At 37.8% G+C, this 21,115-nt stretch overlaps 1 long non-coding RNA gene across 1 annotated transcript in view; it reads left to right on the top strand.

Annotated features, from left to right (window-relative positions):
- LOC129641672 (uncharacterized) overlaps positions 1 to 17,895 on the top strand; it is a 72,760-nt gene extending 54,865 nt beyond the window's left edge. Inside the window, exon 4 of the long non-coding RNA XR_008709390.1 lies at positions 17,607 to 17,895. This is a non-coding gene — a long non-coding RNA (uncharacterized LOC129641672). The remainder of the gene's footprint in view (positions 1 to 17,606) is intronic.
- Positions 17,896 to 21,115: the final 3,220 nt, after the last annotated feature.

Raw genomic sequence — 21,115 nt, 5'->3', positions numbered from 1 at the left:
TTTAACAAGAGCCTCAGATGAGTCGTGTGCAGGATGACTCCAGACAACACTGAGCAACATTATCTTATATTATTTTTACAAACTAGACACAAAATCAAATGACTTGATTATTTGCCTAAACAGATTATTTATTTAGGTTATTCTAGATTATTCTGCCTAAGTAAGTGGTCTCATTGTAACTGGAAATAACCTGAGATCTAGGTGTTTTCTGTTTAAGTGAAAGGAACTTCAATTAAAGCATTAGTAATAAACATTCTAAGTTCCAAAATGTGTCTTTCTATACTCATTTCATGAATGCCAGATGTAAGAGAGTTTTTATTCTTGTTGAACAAAAGAATTATAATAAAGTAAAAACTTCTCATAATGTTTTCCATATAAGACAAGGAATAAAATATTTTAAGTACAAGAGTAGAAAGAAATGTCAGGTATATGCACAAGAATGGATTTCCAAAGGATAAGCATTATAAGAAGAAAATTTTATGCATATCTCACTGTGTTGAAAAAATTATATATATATGTACATATATATATATATGTTCAACTAGAAATTATGCTTAAAAGGTGTTTTACAAAGATTTAATGCAAAAGTAAGGATATTAAAATAATCTTAAAAAATGTTGTAATATTTATTTGACACTTTCCACAGGAAATAGAGTTTTAGTAATAATTAAATACAAATAGCATCAACTAAAAGAGGCTTATAAGTGGTTTTATGTAATACCAGATTTAAAATTGGAAGGTTCCTGCTCTCAGCTCTACTTTTGAGAATAATAGTAAAATAAAAATATAACAAGAGACTATTACTTAGGAAAGATAATTGTGTTTCTGTGTGCATTCACACGGATTACAGAGAGACTTACTGTGTAGGAATATAATTTTTATTATGTAAGATAATGGGTTCAAGAAAGTCAGCTGGTAATTAATAACCCTCAGGGGGTTTAATTGTTATTTTCCATTTTTATGAACTTGTTTCGGATGCCCAATAAATAGCTGATGAATCATGCAGAAACTAATGGGGAAAAAAACTATATGAATCAGTGCCTTTTGTACAGAGTTGGGTTTTTATTGTGACACTGATGTTTCCTGGTGTCCAGGAAACAGTACCCAAAGCAATTCTAACATAATTTACTAATGAAAATGAATATATTCAGCAGACTAAAGTGTGATTTTGAAACTCTCAAAGGGAAAGTAGATGATTATTTTAGAACAGGTCATCAAGAAAAACATCCTAGTATTTAAAACTATTCAGTGATAAATGCTTCAATTAAGTGTTTTTCATTTTTAAAGACACAAGGCATGGAATTATTTAACAATGTATACAGTAACTGGATTTCTGAATTCATTTAAAGAATTGTACATCACAATTTCCAAAGAAAGATTTATATAGTTTCCACAGAATACACATGCATTCATCTTCTTCCCTTCTCCTTTTAATTTTCCAGATCTCATGGTCCGGTTGTAATGTGTTCTAGCCATTTGCTGTATGTACCCTTTCACAAAAAACGTAGTCGATTTAAAAGAGTGAAAAATTGCACTGTCTGGTTTTCAAATTTAACATGAAATCAAGGCCATCAGGCCTGGAAAGCCTAGGTTATGGAGGCAGAATCATTATAATTGGTGAGACGAGCCCATCACTTATGGGAACTCAGGATCTGAACTTTCAAAGGTTTACAAGCAAACTTCCCTACCTACGGAGGTCTAGCTTCACTGTGAAGTGATCTTTAGACCTTTGAGTCTTCAAAGTGAAGGTTTTTTGTTGTTGTTATTGTTTTCTTGTTGTTTTTACTTCTTAACCATTTTGAATTTGACCCTTCAGAGAGTCAAAAGGCACAAACTCAGTGTCCCATGGTGAATATCTTTCCACAGAGCTAACTCGGTGCCATGGCCAAAGTCAGTAGTATTGGGCAGAATTCATTCAGAGCTCTCAAGGTCTGTCAGAGTTCTCTCAAAAGTATATTTTCATTTATAAGATCAAAATGAAATACTGTGTGGGAGAATAGCTCAGAGAAGTGATAAAGTCATTGCCTTTTGAGGGAGGAACTCATGAGGAAGAAGTAGCTATAACCTGGAAGTTCAGGTATCTCCATTCTGTGTGTGGTCATTAATTTGGAGGTAACTACTTAAGTCTTACAACTGCCGGACCCCAACTCCATACATAGACTTTCTAAAAACTTATATATTTTAAAATATACTACATTTTAAAGCAGTTTTAAGTTCATAGCAAAACTGAGTAGAAAGTCTACCCATATATCCCCTCTTCCCACACGTCTGTAGCCTCCTGACATCTACATCCCCCACCACAGTGGCACATTTGCTACAAGGGATAATGTACATTGACACATCATTATCACCCAAAGTCCAATTTCTTTCTTTTTTTCCTCTCTTCCTGCTTTTTAAGAAATCTTTTCTGTTCCCTTGAGGACTAAATTTATTTCAATGTTTCAGAAGTTTCCAGTTATTTAAAGGATAGGTTTTGACAGTAGGATGAAATATTATACATCCCTTAGCCTTGATATCATCACCCACATTTCTTCAAACTGACAAATGCAGAGAATTATGGGTACATTAGTTCAATATATAGAAATGCCTGTTAATCTGCTGCTTCCCAACCAATGTGACTGGCCAAGAAACAGAGTACAATCAATATATATCTATGATCTTTATATCCTTTGGTGAAAAAAATATATTAATGCATTTCAAGTGTCAGAATTGCATGCTAAAGGGCCCACTTCTTCCCTCTGCCAATTAACTAAACTGCAAGCCCCGTACTACTGACATGAGCCATGGCACCGAGTTAGCTCTGTGGAAAGATATTCACCATGGGACACTGAGTTTGTGCCTTTTGACTCTCTGAGGGGTCAAATTCAAAATGGTAAAGAAATAAAAAACACTATTTCTCCATAAGCAAAAAAACACCAACAAGAAAGATTGCCAAATGCTAATAGTGTGCTTTACAACTGAATTATCTTTATAATAGTTTAAATTTCGGAGAAGGCAATGGCAACCCACTCCAGTACTCTTGCCTGGAAAATCCCATGGACAGAGGAGCCTGGCAGGCTGCAGACCATGGGGTCGCTAAGAGTCAGGCACAACTGAGCGACTTCACTTTCACTTTTCACTTTCATACATTGGAGAAGGAAATGGCAACCCATTCCAGTGTTCTTGCCTGGAGAATCCTGGGGATGGAGAAGCCTGGTGGGCTGCCGTCTATGGGGTCGCACAAAGTCGGGCACTACTGAAGCAACTTAGCAGCAGCAGCAGCAGCAGTTTAAATTTCTGCTTCTCTCTTTTTTCCTCTGCCTTCTCTCCTTCTCTGACAGTGCCTTCTTAGTGAGACCAGCCCTAACCTTTCAAGTGCTGTATAGAGGGCTTCCCTGGTAGCTCAGCTGGTAAAGAATCTGCCTTTTTTTTTTTTTTTAATTTTATTTTATTTTTAAACTTTACATAACTGTATTAGTTTTTCCAAATATCAAAATGAATCCGCCACAGGTATACATGTGTTCCCCATCCTGAACCCTCCTCCCTCCTCCCTCCCCATTCCAGATTTTCCCAACCCAGGAATCCAGCCAAGGTCTCCTACATTAAAGGCAGATTCTTTTCATGGCTAACAAACACATGAAAAGAATCTGCCTTTAATGTAGGAGACCTTGGCTGGATTCCTGGGTTGGGAAAATCTTGATAAGGAAACGGCTACCCACTCCAGTATTCTGGCCTGGAGAATTCCATGGACTGTATAGTCCATGGAGTTGCAAAGAGTCAGACATGACTGGGCCAATTTCACTTTCAGAGAAGATTAAAAAAATAAGGAAAAATGAAATGTAGCACATTCATTGTTCTATAGTATAAGTCTAATAAGTGAAAGTGGCTTCAGTAGCAAATTTGTCTGTTGGATTTTTGTTGTCATTATTTGTTTTTCATCACTCAACCAGCAGTCACCAATGGGTGCAGAATTCCACATTCAATATGCTGAGGTTCCATCAGAAGTGACCCAAGTGAATTCCACTGCTGGAACCTCATTCTACACTTCTTCCTTAGTCATTAAATCATATCCACTCACTCAGTCATTAATTCCATCTCCAGATGGAAGCTCATCTCCAGACTGTGCTTAATCACTCAGTCCTGTCTGACTCTTTGCCACCCCATAGTGTGTAGCCCTCCAGGCTCTTCTGTTCATGGGATTCCCCAGGCAAGAATACTGGAGGGGGTTGCCATTCCCTCCTCCAGGGGATCTTCCCAACCCAGGAATTGAACCCAGGTCTCCCACATTGCAGGTGGGTTCTTTATCGACTGAGCCACCAGGGAAGCCAGATGGAAGCACCCACTGTGTGCCAAACACTGAACCATGATCACTAAGCAAACATTGGTAAATACAACAGACATGATCCCTGCCTTTGAAGAGATTTTATTCTTTTGGGGTAAAATGTAATCAAAGTATTAAAAAATAAACAAAATAGCTACCAGAGCAAATAGGTTAATCTTTATAAATTGGTCAAGAAAAGACTTTTTCAAGAGGATAGTGTTAATCCTACATACCTTCAGAAGAGCTGAAAGGCCTTTCAAGAAAGTACACCCACAGAAGAGAGAACTACACACTTTCAAACAGAAAAAAAACACTTTAAGAGCATGGGGATCATGGTTTCTCATAAATAACTTGCTTCTGAATTTATTTGAATATTAACTAATAGCAGAAATTGTTATGAAAATGACATGGTTTAGCAAACTTGCTTCCCTAAAAGTATACATTATAAATGGTAAAAAGGAAGAAAGCTTTAGACACTGGTTACTTAAAATATTGAAAAACTCCCTTTACTTTTCTTGTCTTCAAATCCTTCTAAAAATAATAAAGACAATAAAAATATCTACCACATCAAGCCCTAGGGTTATCATTACAATGAAACTATGGGATGCTAGTCCAAAATATCTAATAATAGATTCAAAAAACACTTTGTGAAAAATATCTACCCTGCTAATATTAACCTGATGATAATAGAATTTAAAACATAAAAGTCCCAAAGACTAAAGGTCTCAGAGCATTTTAGTTTATGGTAACATATTACTCAATAAAAATTGAGATGCAAGTTAGGTTCCAATTGTACATCAATACAATCTTACACTCTCTGCCTACAAAGAGGACACAGAAGAAAGGAAGTGTATTGCTATCCATTAGTTGGTCACCAAAATGTGTGGATGTAACTGGTGATGGAAGCAACATCCAATGCTGTAAAGAGCAATATTGCATAGGAACCTGGAATGTTAAGTCCATGAATCAAGGCAAATTGGAAGTGATCAAACAGGAGATGGCAAGAGTGAACGTCGACATTCTAGGAATCAACGAACTAAATGGACTGGAATGGGTGAATTTAACTCAGATGACCATTATATATACTACTGTGGGCAGGAATCCCTTAGAAGAAATGGAGTAGCCATCATGGTCAACAAAAGAGTCTGAAATGGAGTACTCGGATGCAATCTCCAAACCTACAGAATGATCTCTGTTTGTTTCCAAGGCAAACCATTCAATATCACTGTAATCCAAGCCTATGCCCTAACCAGTAACACTGAAGAAGCTGAAGTTGAACAGTTCTATGAAGACCTTCAAGACCTTTTAGAACTAACATCCAAAAAAGATGTCCTTTACATCACAGAGGACTGGAATGCAAAAGTAGGAAGTCAAGAAACACCTGGAGTAACAGGAAAATTTGGCCTTGGAGTACAGAATGAAGCAGGGGAAAGGCTAATAGAGTTTTGCCAAGAGAACGCACTGACCATAGCAAACACCCTCTTCTAACAACACGAGAAGACTCTACACATGGACATCACCAGATGGTCAACACCGAAATTAGATTGATTATGTTCTTTGCAGCCAAAGATGGAGAAGCTCTATACAGTCAGCAAAAACAAGACCAGAGAGCTGACTGTGGCTCAGATCATGAACTTCTTATTGCCAAATTCAGACTTAAATTGAAGAAAGTAATGAAAACCACTAGACCATTCAGGTATGACCTAAATCAAATCCCTTATGATTATACAGTGGAAGTGAGAAATATATTTAAGGGACTAGATCTGTTAGAGAGAGGGCCTGATAAACTATGGACGGAGGTTTGTGACATTGTACAGGAGACAGGGATCAAGACCATCCCCATGGAAAAGAAATACAAAAAAGCAAAATGGTTCTCTGAGGAGGCCTTACAAATAGCTGTGAAAAGAAGACAAGCGAAAAGCAAAGGAGAAAAGGAAAGATATAAGCATCTGAAAGCAGAGTTCCAAAGAATAGCAAAGAGAGATAAGAAAGCCTTCCTCAGTGATCAATGCAAAGAAATAGAGGAAAACAACAGAATGGGAAAGACTAGAGATCTCTTCAAGAAAATTAGAGAGACGGTGGGATGATTTGGGAGAACGGCATTGAAACATGTATAATATCATATATGAAATGAGTCACCAGTCCAGGTTCGATTGACGATACTGGATGCTTGGGGCTGGTGCACTGGGATGACCCAGAAGGATGGTATGGGGAGGGAGGAGGGAGGAGGGTTCAGGATGGGGAACACATGCATACATGTGGTGAATTCATTTTGATATATGGCAAAACGAATACAATATTGTTAAGTTAAAAAAATAAAATTAAATTAAAAAAAAAAGAAAATTATATATACCAAGGGAACATTTCATGCAAAGATGGGCTCGATAAAGGACAGAAATGCTATTGACCTAACAGAAGCAGAAGATATTAAGAAGAGGTGGCAAGAATACACAGAAGAACTGTACAAAAAAGATCTTCACAACTCAGATAGTCACAATGGTGTGATCACTCACCTAGAGCCAGACATCCTGGAATGTGAAGTCAAGTGGGCCTTAGAAAGCATCACTACAAACAAAGCTAGTGGAGGTGATGGAATTCCAGTGGAGCTATTTCAAATCCTGAAAGATGATGCTGTGAAAGTGCTGCACTCAATATGCCAGCAAATGTGGAAAACTCAGTAGTGGCCACAGAACTGGAAAGGTCAGTTTTCATTCCAATCCCAAAGAAAGGCAATGCCAAAGAATGCTCAAACTACTGCACAATTGCACTCATCTCACACGCTAGTAAAGTAATGCTCAAAATTCTCCAAGCCAGGATTCAGCAATACGTGAATCGTGAACTTCCAGATGTTCAAGCTGGATTTAGAGAAGACAGCGGAACCAGTGATCAAATTGCCAACATCCACAAGATCATGGAAAAAGCAAGAGAGTTCCAGAAAAACATCTATTTCTGCTTTATTGTCTATGCCAAAGCCTTTAACTATGTGGATCACAATAAACTGTGGAAAATTCTGAAAGACCACCTGACCTGCCTCTTGAGAAACCTGTATGCAGGTCAGAAAGAACAGTTAGAACTGGACTTGGAACAATAGACTGGTTCCAAATAGGAAAAGGAGTCTGTCAAGGCTGTATATTGTCACCCTGCTTATTTAACTTCTATGCAGAGTACATCATGAGAAACGCTGGGCTGGAAGAAGCACAAGCTGGAATCAAGATTGCCAGGAGAAATATCAATAACCTCAGATATGCATATGACAACACCCTTATGGCAGAAAGTGAGGAGGAACTAAAAAGCCTCTTGATGAAAGTGAAAGTGGAGAGTGAAAAAGTTGGCTGAAAGCTCAACATTCAGAAAACGAAGATCATGGCATCTGGTTCCATCACTTCATGGGAAATAGATGGGGAAACAGTAGAAACAGTGTCAGACTTTATTTTTGGGGGTCCAAAATCACTGCAGATGGTGATTGCAGCCTTGAAATTAAAAGACACTTACTCCTTGGAAGGAAAATTATGACCAACATAGATAGCATATTGAAAAGCAGAGACATTACTTCGCCAACAAAGGTCCATCTAGTCAAGGCTATGGTTTTTCCAGTAGTCATGTATGGATGTGAGAGTTGGACTGTGAAGAAAGCTGAGTTCCATAGAATTGATGCTTTTGAACTGTGGTGTTGGAGAAGACTCTTGAGAGTCCCTTGGACTGCAAGGAGATCCAACCAGTCCATTCTAAAGGAGATCAGTCCTGGTGTTCATTGGAAGGACTGATGCTGAAGCTGAAATTCCAATACTTTGGCCACCTCATGCAAAAAGTTGACTCATTGGAAAAGACCCTGATGCTGGGAGGGATTAGGGGCAGGAGGAGAAGGGGATGACAGAGGATGGGATGGCTGAATGGCATCACTGACTCAATGGACATGAGTTTGAGTAAGCTCCGGGCGTTGGTGATGGACAGGGAGGCCTGGCATGCTGCAATTCATGGGGTCGCAAAGAATTGGACATGACTGAGCGACTGAACTGAATTGAACTGAAAACTTCTCTCTACGAATGTATTTTGAAAAATTTTGGAAATTAGCAAAATCAAGATACGCTTGTAGGAAACGATATTAATATGTACCTATATGAACAGTACACGTGGTTTTAATGCTGCTAATACTATTTGTTTTCACTGAAACTAAGAAACAGCAAAACAGAGAGAGAACAAACACTTTTCCAAGAGAGGTCCCTGTGTATTGCTGGTCATTGTCAGCTGCCCTAAGCAATATTCTGGTTTGCCTTTTTTTTCTTTTTTTATCTTTTTTTTTCCTTTACCATGATCGTATGTCACTGGTCAAGAGGTTAATTTCTAGCACAAGGTTTAATCAAGAGTTAATAATGAGGTTTTTCTTTCCTGTGATAAGGAATATTTTAAATGTAATGAATATTGGCAAAATGCTGCTGAGCCTTAATTGATAAATACCCAAGAGTACATGATAGCACTGCAGGCCATCTGCCCAGAACTTTGAATGACTACAAATTTCAGGTCTGCAGGATACTCAAATTGATTCTGGGTTCTTTCTTAAAGTACCCCTCATTTCCATTATCAGAAACCTCTATTTCATCTTTGTAAATCTGACACTATGACAAGAATTCAAATGCTCTGATGACCTGTTTTTGAAAACCAGTGAAATAGTAAATGTCTCCTAGAACTGATCAGTATAATTTGTCATCTATTTTTTATGGAACAAATCATAAACAAGTTGGGTAAGTAAGTTCGAAATGTTCAAGACTGGTTTCAGTCATGAAAATAATAACAAAAGTACAACATAAACAAAGCAGGGTTTGAAAACACAGCCAGATTCCAACTCTACATCGGAACTTCAAAAGTCTTGGACAAGTAATTCTTCAGCCAATCGTCTTGTTGTGAAATAGGAACAATAAGCTTACCTTGCAGATTTGTCAGGAGATCTGTGGCTTAGCTGGTAAAGAATCTGTCTGCAATGTGGGAGACCTGGGTTCAGTTCCTGGGTTGGGAAGGTCTGCTGGAGAAGGGAAAGGCTACCCACTCCAGTATTCTGGCCTAGAGAATTCCATGGACTTCATAGTCCATGGGTTCGCAAGGAATCAGAAACGACTGAGAGACTTTCACTATACTGCTAAAAGAGGACCATAAAGAAGACTGAGCACCAAAGAACTGATGCTTTCAAATTATGGTATTGGAGAAGACTCTTGAGAGCCCCTTGGACTGTAAGGAGATCAGACCAATCAATCTTAAAGGAAATCAACCCTAAATATTCTTTAGAAGGACTGCCACTGCCACTGGAGCTCCAATACTTAGGCTACCTGATGCAAAGAGCCAACACATTGGAAAAGACCCTGATGCTGGGAAAGATAGAAGGCAGAAGGAGAAGGGGAGGACAGAAGCAGAAGCAGGAGGACAGAGGACAAGGTGATTGGATGGCATCACTGACTTAACAGACATGAGTTTGAGCAAGCTCTGGGAGATAGTGAAGGACAGGGAAGCCTGGTGTGCTGCAGTCCATGGGGTCACAAAGAGTTGGACTTAACTGAGCGACTGAAGAACTGCTGAAAGCATGTGTGTCCTATGGCCTGGCATGTGATGGAATGTGCAGTTAATTAATATCATTATCTCCCCATGTTAGCAGAGGTTGAGAGAATCCTGTGGATGGAGGAGCCTGGTAGGCTGCTGTCCATAGGGTTGCACAGGGTCAGACACGACTGAAGCAACTTAGCATGCATGCATGGCAACCCATTCCAGTGTTCTTGCCTGGAGAATCCCAGGGACAGAGGAGCCTGGTGGGCTGCTGTCTGTGGGGTCGCACAGAGTCGGACACGACTGAAGCGACTTAGCGGCAGCAGCCCAACCACACCTTCTGTACAATCTACTCTGGCCTCTGAGTCCAGCATTAGCTGATTCACTCACCGTGCCTCAGTGCTGATTCTGAGTAGTCACAAGAATGCTAAGGAATGGGGTGTTTAGTACTGATGTCTACATTAAAAACTGTGAAAGTAAAAAAGGGCCATGTCTTTCTGACCACAGCAAAGTAGTAATTTGAAGATTAAATAGGCCAAATACTAACAGCACATTTTACGCTTGATTTACTGAAGTAACAGCCCATATCTACCCTTCTTTTGGGCCATGACTCAAATTCATCTCTAATACCTAAGAACCACAATGCTTCAGTTTGCTCAGGGGACCCAAGCCCTGGGCACAGGGGACTTCACAAATCAGCACTGAGGTTCCAAGTTAAAGTGCTTCAGGAAATCATTTCCTGATTCAAAAATGTCTACCACTAGGATCCTCTGCAATGTTACACACATGAAGTCTCTGTGTTCAAAATATAATAATACTAAGCATCTGTAGAAGAGTAAATTGATACTAACATCAAAATGTAAACATGTTCCAGAATTTTATAAGATTTGCTTTTTGCATTTTCTTTTTCATATTCTATAAAAAATATAGGATAAGCAAAATGGTTGTTTCCATCTAACTGCAGATACAGTTTTAGCTCTTTTAACTGCATTAATCCTTCAAGATCCTCTCTCATAGTTTAAAATATCATCCAAATTTTACTCCAGACATTTACCCTTTCCATATGTTCCAAGCAGGAAATGTAACTGAAAACAGAAATTCAAGAAGACATTTTATATTCAACAATATAAAACATTTTTTAAGAAGAACAAAAGAGACACTCTAATGAAAATACTTGTTGGATTTGGTTTTATTCCAATGTTATCCAAGTATCATTGCTTTGGTAATCATTGTTTTAAGAGTTCATTTTTCTGAGATTTTTTGAATACTCTTCTATGAAGATGTTTTTATAACAGAGGTTGTTATTTTAAGTCTTATTTCAAATATCTTCTAACTAAAAAGTGTAGCTGAAGCCACTTCTCAAATGAAACTTTCCCCTGTCCTTTTCTGAAGCTGTGGGCTTTACTCAGTACAATAGTACAATTGTTTGGGCTGCAGCACATCCCTTTAGATGAGACACTGATTAAGTCATCAGAAGTTAAGATGCATCACATCATTTAAAAGATTAAAACTAATGTAATAGATTAAGGAAATCCATCAATGATGATTAAATATTTTTTGACAGTTACATTTTAATCTAGGGACTGTAAGTGGTGGTTAGTTTCTGAAAAATCCAGACAGTAATTTCTCTAAGTAAGAGTATAAAAGTATTACCATTTGAGATCTCTTTAAAGCATACATGGGTGAGTGAGGGATGTATAGTGAATGTGGTCTGAAATTTTGAATTATATAATGGGATAGAACAAGACAGGAAGGATTTTAAACACCTTCTTAGAAAACCATGCAGCAATAAAGCAAAATGTACACTTATTGAAATCTCTAGGCTTCCCTGATGGCTCAGCTAGTAAAGAATCCACCTGCAAGGTGGGAGACCTAGGTTCGATCCCTGGGTTGGGAAGACTTCCTGGAGAAGGGAAAGGCTACCCACTCCAGTATTCTGGCCTGGAGATTTCCATGGACTATAGTCCACAGGGTCATGAAGTTGGACACAACTGAGTGACTTTCACTTTCTTTCACCTTTCTCTTCAGGAAATACAAAGTTTATGTCTTTCTGTCTTTCAAATTAAAAAATCTTTATAAATTAAGTTATTTCATTTTATCCAATAATATTCTTGAAGTTTTGCCAATAAAAGGGATTTTCTTATACTAAAGGAACATTTAGATAAAACCAGGATAAGGATGGCAAACGCACGGCAGTAATAACTGCCAAAACTCTTGGCTCTCATTCAACATGCTGCAAGCTTGCATTGCATTCTTCTTCAGTGTGATAGTTAATTTCATGTGTCCACTTAGCTAGGCTAAAGCACCCAGTTGTTTGGTCATACAGTTTAGATGTCATTGTGAAGAAATTGCTTAGAAATGATTAATTTTTACAAGCAGTACACTTTTGAGTAAAGCAGATTACCCTCCATAGTATGAGTAGGGCTTACCCAATGAGTTGAAGGCTTTAAGAGGAAAATTTGAGGTTTCTTAAAGAAGAAACAATTCTGTGTCAAGACCGTACCATCCAATGTTATCTGAATTTCAACCTACTGACCAGGACTATAGATTCTACTCTTTGCCAGCTTCCATAATTGCAAGAGCCAATTCCTTAAAATGAATCTCTTTCTGTATTTAAATAAACACATTGGTTCTGGAGATCTATAACTAATATGCCCAGTAAGTCCAGGCATGGTTTTTCTCTCAAAGCTTGCTCTAGGCAGCCACTGCCAATTAGAGGTGACATACGTAATTAAGCTTATTTGCATTTCTATACTAGGAGATCTTACTTTTAAGGAAATAGAAAATTTTTTACTTTTTTATATAAAGTAAAAAAAAATCCTTTTGCAATATATTTAATTATTTTTGTCATTTGAGTATAGTTTGTTTGTTCTTTAATCAGCTTGCTTAAATCAAAACATATTTCACAACTTTTTATTATTTGTATTGTAGAAAAATTTTTCTCACAGCCTAATTGTTGAATTACACAGCACAGAGATGTTTTAAAAATCAAAACTTATGTTATAAAGCAATCTACTTGGGCTTTTCTAAACCATGCAAGCTAAACCTGATGTTTTAAAATGTGTATTTCTAATATAGCATAAAGCCATCCCTGGAGACATGTTATCTAATTGTGCCTTAGTTTTGAGGACCCGGCTGAGACTGAACAAGCCCTTCAGCATCTCTGAGAGTCAGATTCTCCATCAAAAAATGATGTGATGGATTAGATGTCTTTACAACCCTTTCCTGCCTTGGGATCAATGGCTCACAGCAAATGGAGAATGTGACTCGAAGACAGTTTCATTTCAGAGACTTGCCTTTTAAGGTCACTTTAAAATGTCTCCAGTAGTGACCTACATACTATGCTTTATTATCCATATCATTTACATTACAAGATCCTCAGCATTCTGGTCAATTTCAACATTTATAGTCATAATTTATTAGCCATTAACTAATAAAGAAATAAGTGAGTTTGTGAAGTTTATATTACCTAATGCTATGTTATGAATAAGCTTCCCTGGAGGCTCAGGTGGTAAAGAATCTGCCTGCAATGCGGGAGACCTGGGTTCGATCCCTGGTTTGGAAAGATCCCCTGGAGATGGACATGGCAACCCACTCCAGTATTGTTGACTGGAGAATCCCCATGGACAGAGGAACCTGGTGGGCTACAGTCCATAGGGTCTCAAAGAGTTGGACACGACTGAGGGACTAAGCACAGGACATGTTGTGAATGACTTTTGCAAAACATTCCATAGTTTTAAATGTTTTAAGTCAGGCAGTATTTTAAGCATAGTAAAAAACTCTAGAATAGGGGCTTCCCTAGTGACTCAGATGGTAAAGAATCTGCATGCAATGCAGGAGACCCAGGTTCAAACCCTGGGTTGGGAAAATCCCCTGAAAATTGGAATGACAACCCGCTCTCCAGTATTCTTGCCTGGAGAGAGTAACCTGGTGGGTTACACTCCATGGGGTTGCAAAGAGTCAGACAGGCTAAGTGACTACACCTTCACTTTCACTTTCATAGACTATACTAAAACAGAATCTATGTATCTGTCATTCTGATTCACCAGTGCATTTTGTAAATTTTGCTCAAGACATTTTAAAGATAAAATACTACCTATAAAGCTAGTTTCAAGTGTCAAATCTCCATTGTGAACTTCTCCATCTCCACTCAACCTTTAAATGTGCTTCTTCCTGACCTTGATCTTAAAATGACCTTTCCTCTTTCTCTACTTTTTCTCTCTAAATTACTTCATCTATTTCCTCAGATTTAAAGGCATCATTAAGATGAAGGCACACACTTTGCCAGAAGGTCTTAGTCACAGAGCCTTTCTCCAGCACTGAAAGGACCTACTAGCCAGACTTACTGCTAAATATCAGCAATTATATACTGAGCAAAATATATTAAAGTTATACTATTTATCCTACTTAGACTTATTTTCAATGTATTTATAAGGATTGCTTTTAAATTTAATATTAATTTTGATTAATTAGGTTTGTTTTAATATTTTATGAGATTAATTCTCACCTATGTTTTTCCTCATTATTACAGTTAATACAAATATTTTTGCTTATAATATTTCATTGTGACATCATATGTTGTCATACCTGTGCATATTATATATGTTTCCTTTCAATACAAATTAATATAGTACATTGTTGTTGTTCAGTCACTCAGTCATGTCTGACATTTTGCAGCCCCATGGATTGTCCTTCACTATCTCCAAGAGTTTGCCCCAATTCATGTCCACGGAGTTGGTGAGGCTATCCAACCATCTCATACTCTGCTGCCGTCTTTACCTTTTGCCTACAATCTTCCCCAGCACCAGGGTCTTTTCCAATTAGCCAGCTCTCCACATCTGGTGGCCCAATTACTAGACCTTGAGCTTCAACATCAGTCCTTCCAATGGATATTCAAATTTATTTCCTTTAGGATTGACTGGTTTGATCTCTTTGCAGTCCAGGTGACTCTCAAGAATCTCTCCCAGTACCATGAACTGTAGCTTACCAGTGTCCTGTATTCATGGGATTTTCTAGGCAAGAATACTAGAGAGGGTTGCTATTTCCATCTTCAGGGGATCTTCCCAACCCAAGAGCTAAACCTGCGTCTCTGGCATTGGCAGGTGAATTCTTTACCACTGAGCCAACATAGGTGTGGATTTATCATGATACAGTGACAAATAATTTACTGTTGGTTATTACAAATTGCTTTGAACAGTAATGTATCTGGAGCCATAAACAAGAGATGATTCTTTAAGAAAAACTGGAGACAGCAGAGCAATTTTAGGCAAATTAAGTAGGCATAGGTTTCTGTAAACATTGTTGATGTTTAGTCATTTGGTCTTTAACCTAGTCAAAAAAAAAAAAAAAAAATACAGAGCAAGACACAAAATAAAGGCCTTTCAGTTTGGATCCCTTCACTCAAGCCATAAAGATAATAAATGTTTATTTCTTTGAAGTAAAATATGTATTTCCTTAAGTTAGTAGGAAAATAATGATATTTTCATTTGAAACATATCTAAAGACCATCAGCTTATTTTATTAATATGTTTCACTATTTAAGACAAACACTCTTCTGTGAAAGGTATTGCATCACCCACTGGGTCCCAAATACGGTGAAGAGCCAGCCAGCCCACCTTCATTAAAAAACCATAGCATATAGTACATCATTGACATAGGTGCCCCCAGGTCCTGTAGCCTAGGGCAAAGGGGGCACATGGGAAGGCACATTGATTCCTTCAGTTAAGAGTCCTTTGGGGAAGATGACGTTCATATTGGCATTTGAAGGATGGATAGAGTTTCACCAAATTGAGAATAGAAGGAAAGTGCAATCAACATTGAAATCAGGGTAAGTAAAGGCATGGGAAGCACAATTTTTAAAATCTTTAATATACAGAGCTGATTTGTCCTTCAATAAAAATCCAGTAGTTCATTTTTTCAGTTACACACATTTCATAGGGGGAAATAAACCAAATGTACTATCTTTGTTATAAAATCCATATTCTTTGACCAAAAACTCCAAAGCAAATATATTAGTGGAAGAGATAATCACACACATATACTGAAAGAAAAATAATTCACTAGTATATAATGAAATTTTAAATATATATATATGTTAGGTTAGTGGCAATTCATATCTCACTCAGAGTGGCATAAAATTGTTTTTGGAGTTATTTTTAAAATCTAATTTTAGCAGATTAATTTCCATACAAGTATCTGACTTGTTTTCCTTTTTAAATGCCAATGCTATCATTATAGGAGACAATAAATGTTAGTTAACAATATAAGTAACTTCAATACAGAATCACATCTGCCACAAGGCAGTCAAAGCCACCTATAACAAAGCTTCCATATCTAAATTATAAATACATGCCTTTTGTTATATTCTGTCTTACAGAATATGGAAGAATCAAAGAAATTAAAGGCCTTTTTATTTGGTGCCTTGAAATGGACAACATGAAAGACACATGTGAAATTCATAGCCATTAACAAGTTCACAGAACACTTTAGACAAACATATTTATCAAAAAATGTTTATAGTTTTGGGAAACCATAGACGAAATTTCACTGGCCAATCATTATCTCTTTTGCACTGTGCCTACTGCACATGGCCAACCCAGTGTCAGGCATTCCTGAGTCCTCAGGCCACGCTGTGCAAGGGCAAATTCCACCACGTTCCTAGGCAGTGTTCCATGCTTCATTTACACAGAGCGCCTAGTACATGTGTGTTTTTTATTTTAAGTTTTGCCTCCTTGAATGCTATTTTCTCTCTTTTGGCTTTCACCAAGGTCAAAGGAATCTCTAGCAAAAAAGAAAATCTGGTACTGGAAATCTGTCCACCCAGTGTCTAAACAACCCTAACTTCAAAGTTCACAAGTTCATTAAGTACACTACCAAGAAAACTATGGTACATATACACAATGGAGTATTACTCAGCCATTAAAAAGAATACATTTGAATCAGTTCTAATGAGGTGGATGAAACTGGAGCCTATTATACAGAGTGAAGTAAGCCAGAAAGAAAAACACCAATACAGTATACTAACGCATATATATGGAATTTAGAAAGATGGTAACAATAACCCTGTGTACGAGACAGCAAAAGAGACACTGATGTATAGAACAGTCTTATGGACTCTGTGGGAGAGGGAGAGGGTGGGAAGATTTGGGAGAATGGCATTGAAACATGTAAAATATCATGTATGAAACGAGTTGCCAGTCCAGGTTCGATGCACGATACTGGATGCTTGGGGCTGGTGCACTGGAACGACCCAGAGGGATGGTATGGGGAGGGAGGAGGGAGGAGGGTTCAGGATGGGGAACACATGTATACCTGTGGCGGATTCATTTTGATATTTGGCAAAACTAATACAATTATGTAAAATTTAAAAATAAAATAAAATAAATTTAAAAAAATAAAAATAATAGTTAGGGGCAATAACAAGACCTATTGAAGGCTGACCGTGATGACTTTACCTAATATTTCTCCTTTTTGTTCAGTATCTGAGGATGTATACAAGCATCAATCATCACAAGGGTGATCAATTCTAAATGCCAGTCTCTAAACAGCATCCAGGCTAAAGAGTCTCTAATTCACCTTCCAACACATCCTACCATCCCCTTACTATAGAGCATCTCAAGCATCAAGTTCATCCCAACAGGCAGACTAGAACCTCCATGAGTCTCACAGAGGGGGAAATCTAGACAGGCCAGTATGTGAGCACAGCCTCTAGAAGCAACTCTACTCTTCCACACAGGACCTTTCATAAGTAATCTTTTCTTCTTCTCCTTCCTTAAAGGCCTGTAGTGTTTGATGGCCAGAAGACTGAATATGAGATGTGAATGCTGCATTGCAGAAGCTTTCAGCAAGATCTTTAAAACTAATGCCCTGGGAAAGTGAAGCATCCAGTTACTAATTACAGATAAAGGAATTACCAGGATTCAATTTTCAACAGAGCTACCTAATTATCCACACTCATTGCTGCCTCATTATGAACACATGTATGTTGAACAATTAGAATTTTATCGCTAAACTGAAGCTGAATTTTTATAAATTAAAATACATTAAAGAGACTCTCTCATGGTGAATTTTATAAGAAGGTTTCAAAGATGTTTAGAAACATAGTTCTTGCAACCCCAAATGAAAAGAATATATGAAATTTCATTGCAGCAAACTTCAGTTTATATACTGCTTCCATTTGATGCTTTTTTATTTTAAATGCTCATACGTTAAACCTCATCCAAAGGCTCTTTTGAGTAAATTACTCACTGTGTAACATTTTCTCACATAAAATGTGGAGAAGCAGCCTCCTGGAAGTCATTAAAAATATATTTCTAAGTATACATTTTTGACATAGATGTTCCAAAAAATCAATTCAGTTAAAAAAATATTGGTCTCACTTGGCTTGTTAAAATAAGTTGTATGCTAATAACATGAAGGATATTTTTTAAATCTATAACTTCTGTTATAGCTTAATGTTTCTCAATTTTTTGGAATTAATTTAATTATTCAAGATATATTTTGACATTTACTATGTCCCTCAGTGTTTGGGGCTTCCCTGGTGGCTCAGATGGAAAGGGATCTGCCTGCAATGCAGGAGATTTGAGTTCAATCCCTGGGTAGGGAAGTTCCCCAGGAGAAGGAAATGGTTATCCACTCCAGTATTCTTGCTTGGAAAATTCTTTGGACAGAGCAGCCTGGGGAGCTATAGCCCATGGGGCTGCAAAGGGCTGAGCAACTAACACACTCAGTGCTTGGAGTTGGCAAGAGGCTATCTGGTGGTATTCTCAAAAGGTGAAGGAAATAAAAAAAAAAAAAAAAAGAACAGGTCCAGGGAAGAAGGACCAAGATGGAAAGCTGTTAAGTGTGATCTACTTGCAAGATAGCTAGATATCCATGACTAATAGGCAACAAAAGATGAGGAGAATTATCAAGTTAGAGATATAAATTGTTATGAATGAGACTGTGCAGGCTGTGTGTACAGGATGAAAAGAGGGAGGAGAAGCAAATCCTGTGAAACATTAACTTTTAAGGGAAAGATGGAATTAGAGGAGCTTGAAGAGGAAGCTGAGAAGGAGGAGCCAGAAAGAAAGAAAAAATTCCAGCAGCATGTGGTGCCAGGAACTTCATGGGAGCAGCACATTCTGAGAAAGAGAAAGTGAGAACTAAGTTCAGAGCTGAGAAGTATGGCTTTGGTTGACCATTGGCTTGGGTTGACCATTGAAGAAATCAGGCTGACTGTCAAGGGGACCTCTTCAAGTGTGGGGAAGGGAAAGGGAAGAAGAGGAGATGGTGATTGCAGGATTCTCTCAACTTGTAGATCTGGAGTTTTTGTTTTAAAACTCTATAGAAAGGATTTTAGTTTTGTAAAAAAGCTAAGGCTTGAAACTGTTTAGTAGCTCTTGGAAGGGGACCTGTGGCAAAGAGGATAGAGATAAAAGCCTGAAAGAGACAATATCACTGATCTCACAGGAAAAAGATATATGTTCAGCAATAACCTGAATAAGATGTAATTATAAATAAATAAATGAAAAGTTTTCCCTAAATCTGTGTTTATTATTTACTAAACTTTCATTATTTACTGTACTTATTATTTATTATTTCCTAAATCTCTATTGATTATTTACTAAGACACTTAAGTACTAACTCCTTAGTACTTGAGGTACTTGAGGTCCATAGTACCTCAAAGGCTGGAGGGACTTGAGGTCAATAACAGCAAAACAATAACAAAAACTGAAACTGTATTACAAAATTGCAGACTTGATTTGGGGCTTTGGGTTAAAATGATGTAAGAAAATGTTATAAACATACTAATAAAAACATAAGTAACATTACAAATAGCTTTGAAAAGAAGACAAGTGAAAAGCAAAGGAGAAAAGGAAAGATATAAGCATCTTAATGCAGAGTTCCAAAGAATAGCAAGAAGAGATAAGAAAGCCTTCCTCAGTGATCAGTGCAAAGAAATAGAGGAAAACAACAGAATGGGAAAGACTAGGGATCTCTTCAAGAAAATTAGAGATACCAAGGGAACATTTCATGCAAAGATGGGCTCGATAAAGGACAGAAATGGTATGGACCTAACAGAAGCAGAAGATATTAAGAAGAGGTGGCAAGAATACACAGAAGAACTGTACAAAAAAGATCTTCACGACCCACATAATCATGATGGTGTGATCACTCACCTAGAGCCAGACATCCTGGAATGTGAAGTCAAGTGGGCCTTAGAAAGCATCACTACAAACAAAGCTAGTGGAGGTGATGGAATTCCAGTTGAGCTACTTCAAATCCTGAAAGATGATGCTGTGAAAGTGCTGCACTCAATATGCCAGCAAATTTGGAAAACTCAGCAGTGGCCACAGGACTGGAAAAGGTCAGTTTTCATTCCAGTCCCAAAGAAAGGCAATGCCAAAGAATGCTCAAACTACTGCACAATTGCACTCATCTCACACGCTAGTAAAGTAATGCTCAAAATTCTCCAAGCCAGGCCTCAGCAATACGTGAACTGTGAACTTCCTGATGTTCAAGCTGGTTTTAGAAAAGGCAGAGGAACCAGTGATCAAATTGCCAACATCCACTGGATCATGGAAAAAGCAAGAGAGTTCCAGAAAAACATCTATTTCTGCTTTATTGACTATGCCAAAGCCTTTGACTGTGTGGATCACAATAAACTGTGGAAAATTCTGAAAGAGATGGAAATACCAGACCACCTGATCTGCCTCTTGAGAAATCTGTATGCAGGTCAGGAAGCAATGGTTAGAACTGGACATGGAACAACAGACTGGTTCCATATAGGAAAAGGAGTACGTCAAGGCTGTATATTGTCACCCTGCTTATTTAACTTATATGCAGACTACATCATGAGAAACACTGGACTGGAAGAAGCACAAGCTGGAATCAAGATTGCTGGGAGAAATATCAATAACCTCAGCTATGCAGATGAGACCACCCTTATGGCAGAAAGTGAAGAGGAACTCAAAAGCCTCTTGATGAAAGTGAAAGTGGAGAGTGAAAAAGTTGGCTGAAAGCTCAACATTCAGAAAACGAAGATCATGACATCTGGTCCCATCACTTCATGGGAAATAGATAGGGAAACAGTGGAAACAGTGTCAGACTTTATTTTTGGGGGCTCGAAAATCACTGCAGATGGTGACTTCAGCCATGAAATTAAAAGACGCTTACTCCTTGGAAGGAAAGTTATGACCAACCTAGGTAGCATTGAAAAGCAGAGACATTACTTTGCCAACAAAGGTTCATCTAGTCAAGGCTATGGTTTTTCCTGTGGTCATGTATGGATGTGAGAGTTGGACT

Source organism: Bubalus kerabau, chromosome 1 (genome assembly GCF_029407905.1).
Source record: "Bubalus kerabau isolate K-KA32 ecotype Philippines breed swamp buffalo chromosome 1, PCC_UOA_SB_1v2, whole genome shotgun sequence".
Taxonomy (NCBI): domain Eukaryota; kingdom Metazoa; phylum Chordata; class Mammalia; order Artiodactyla; family Bovidae; genus Bubalus; species Bubalus kerabau.
This window is presented reverse-complemented; position numbering and strand designations above follow the sequence as displayed.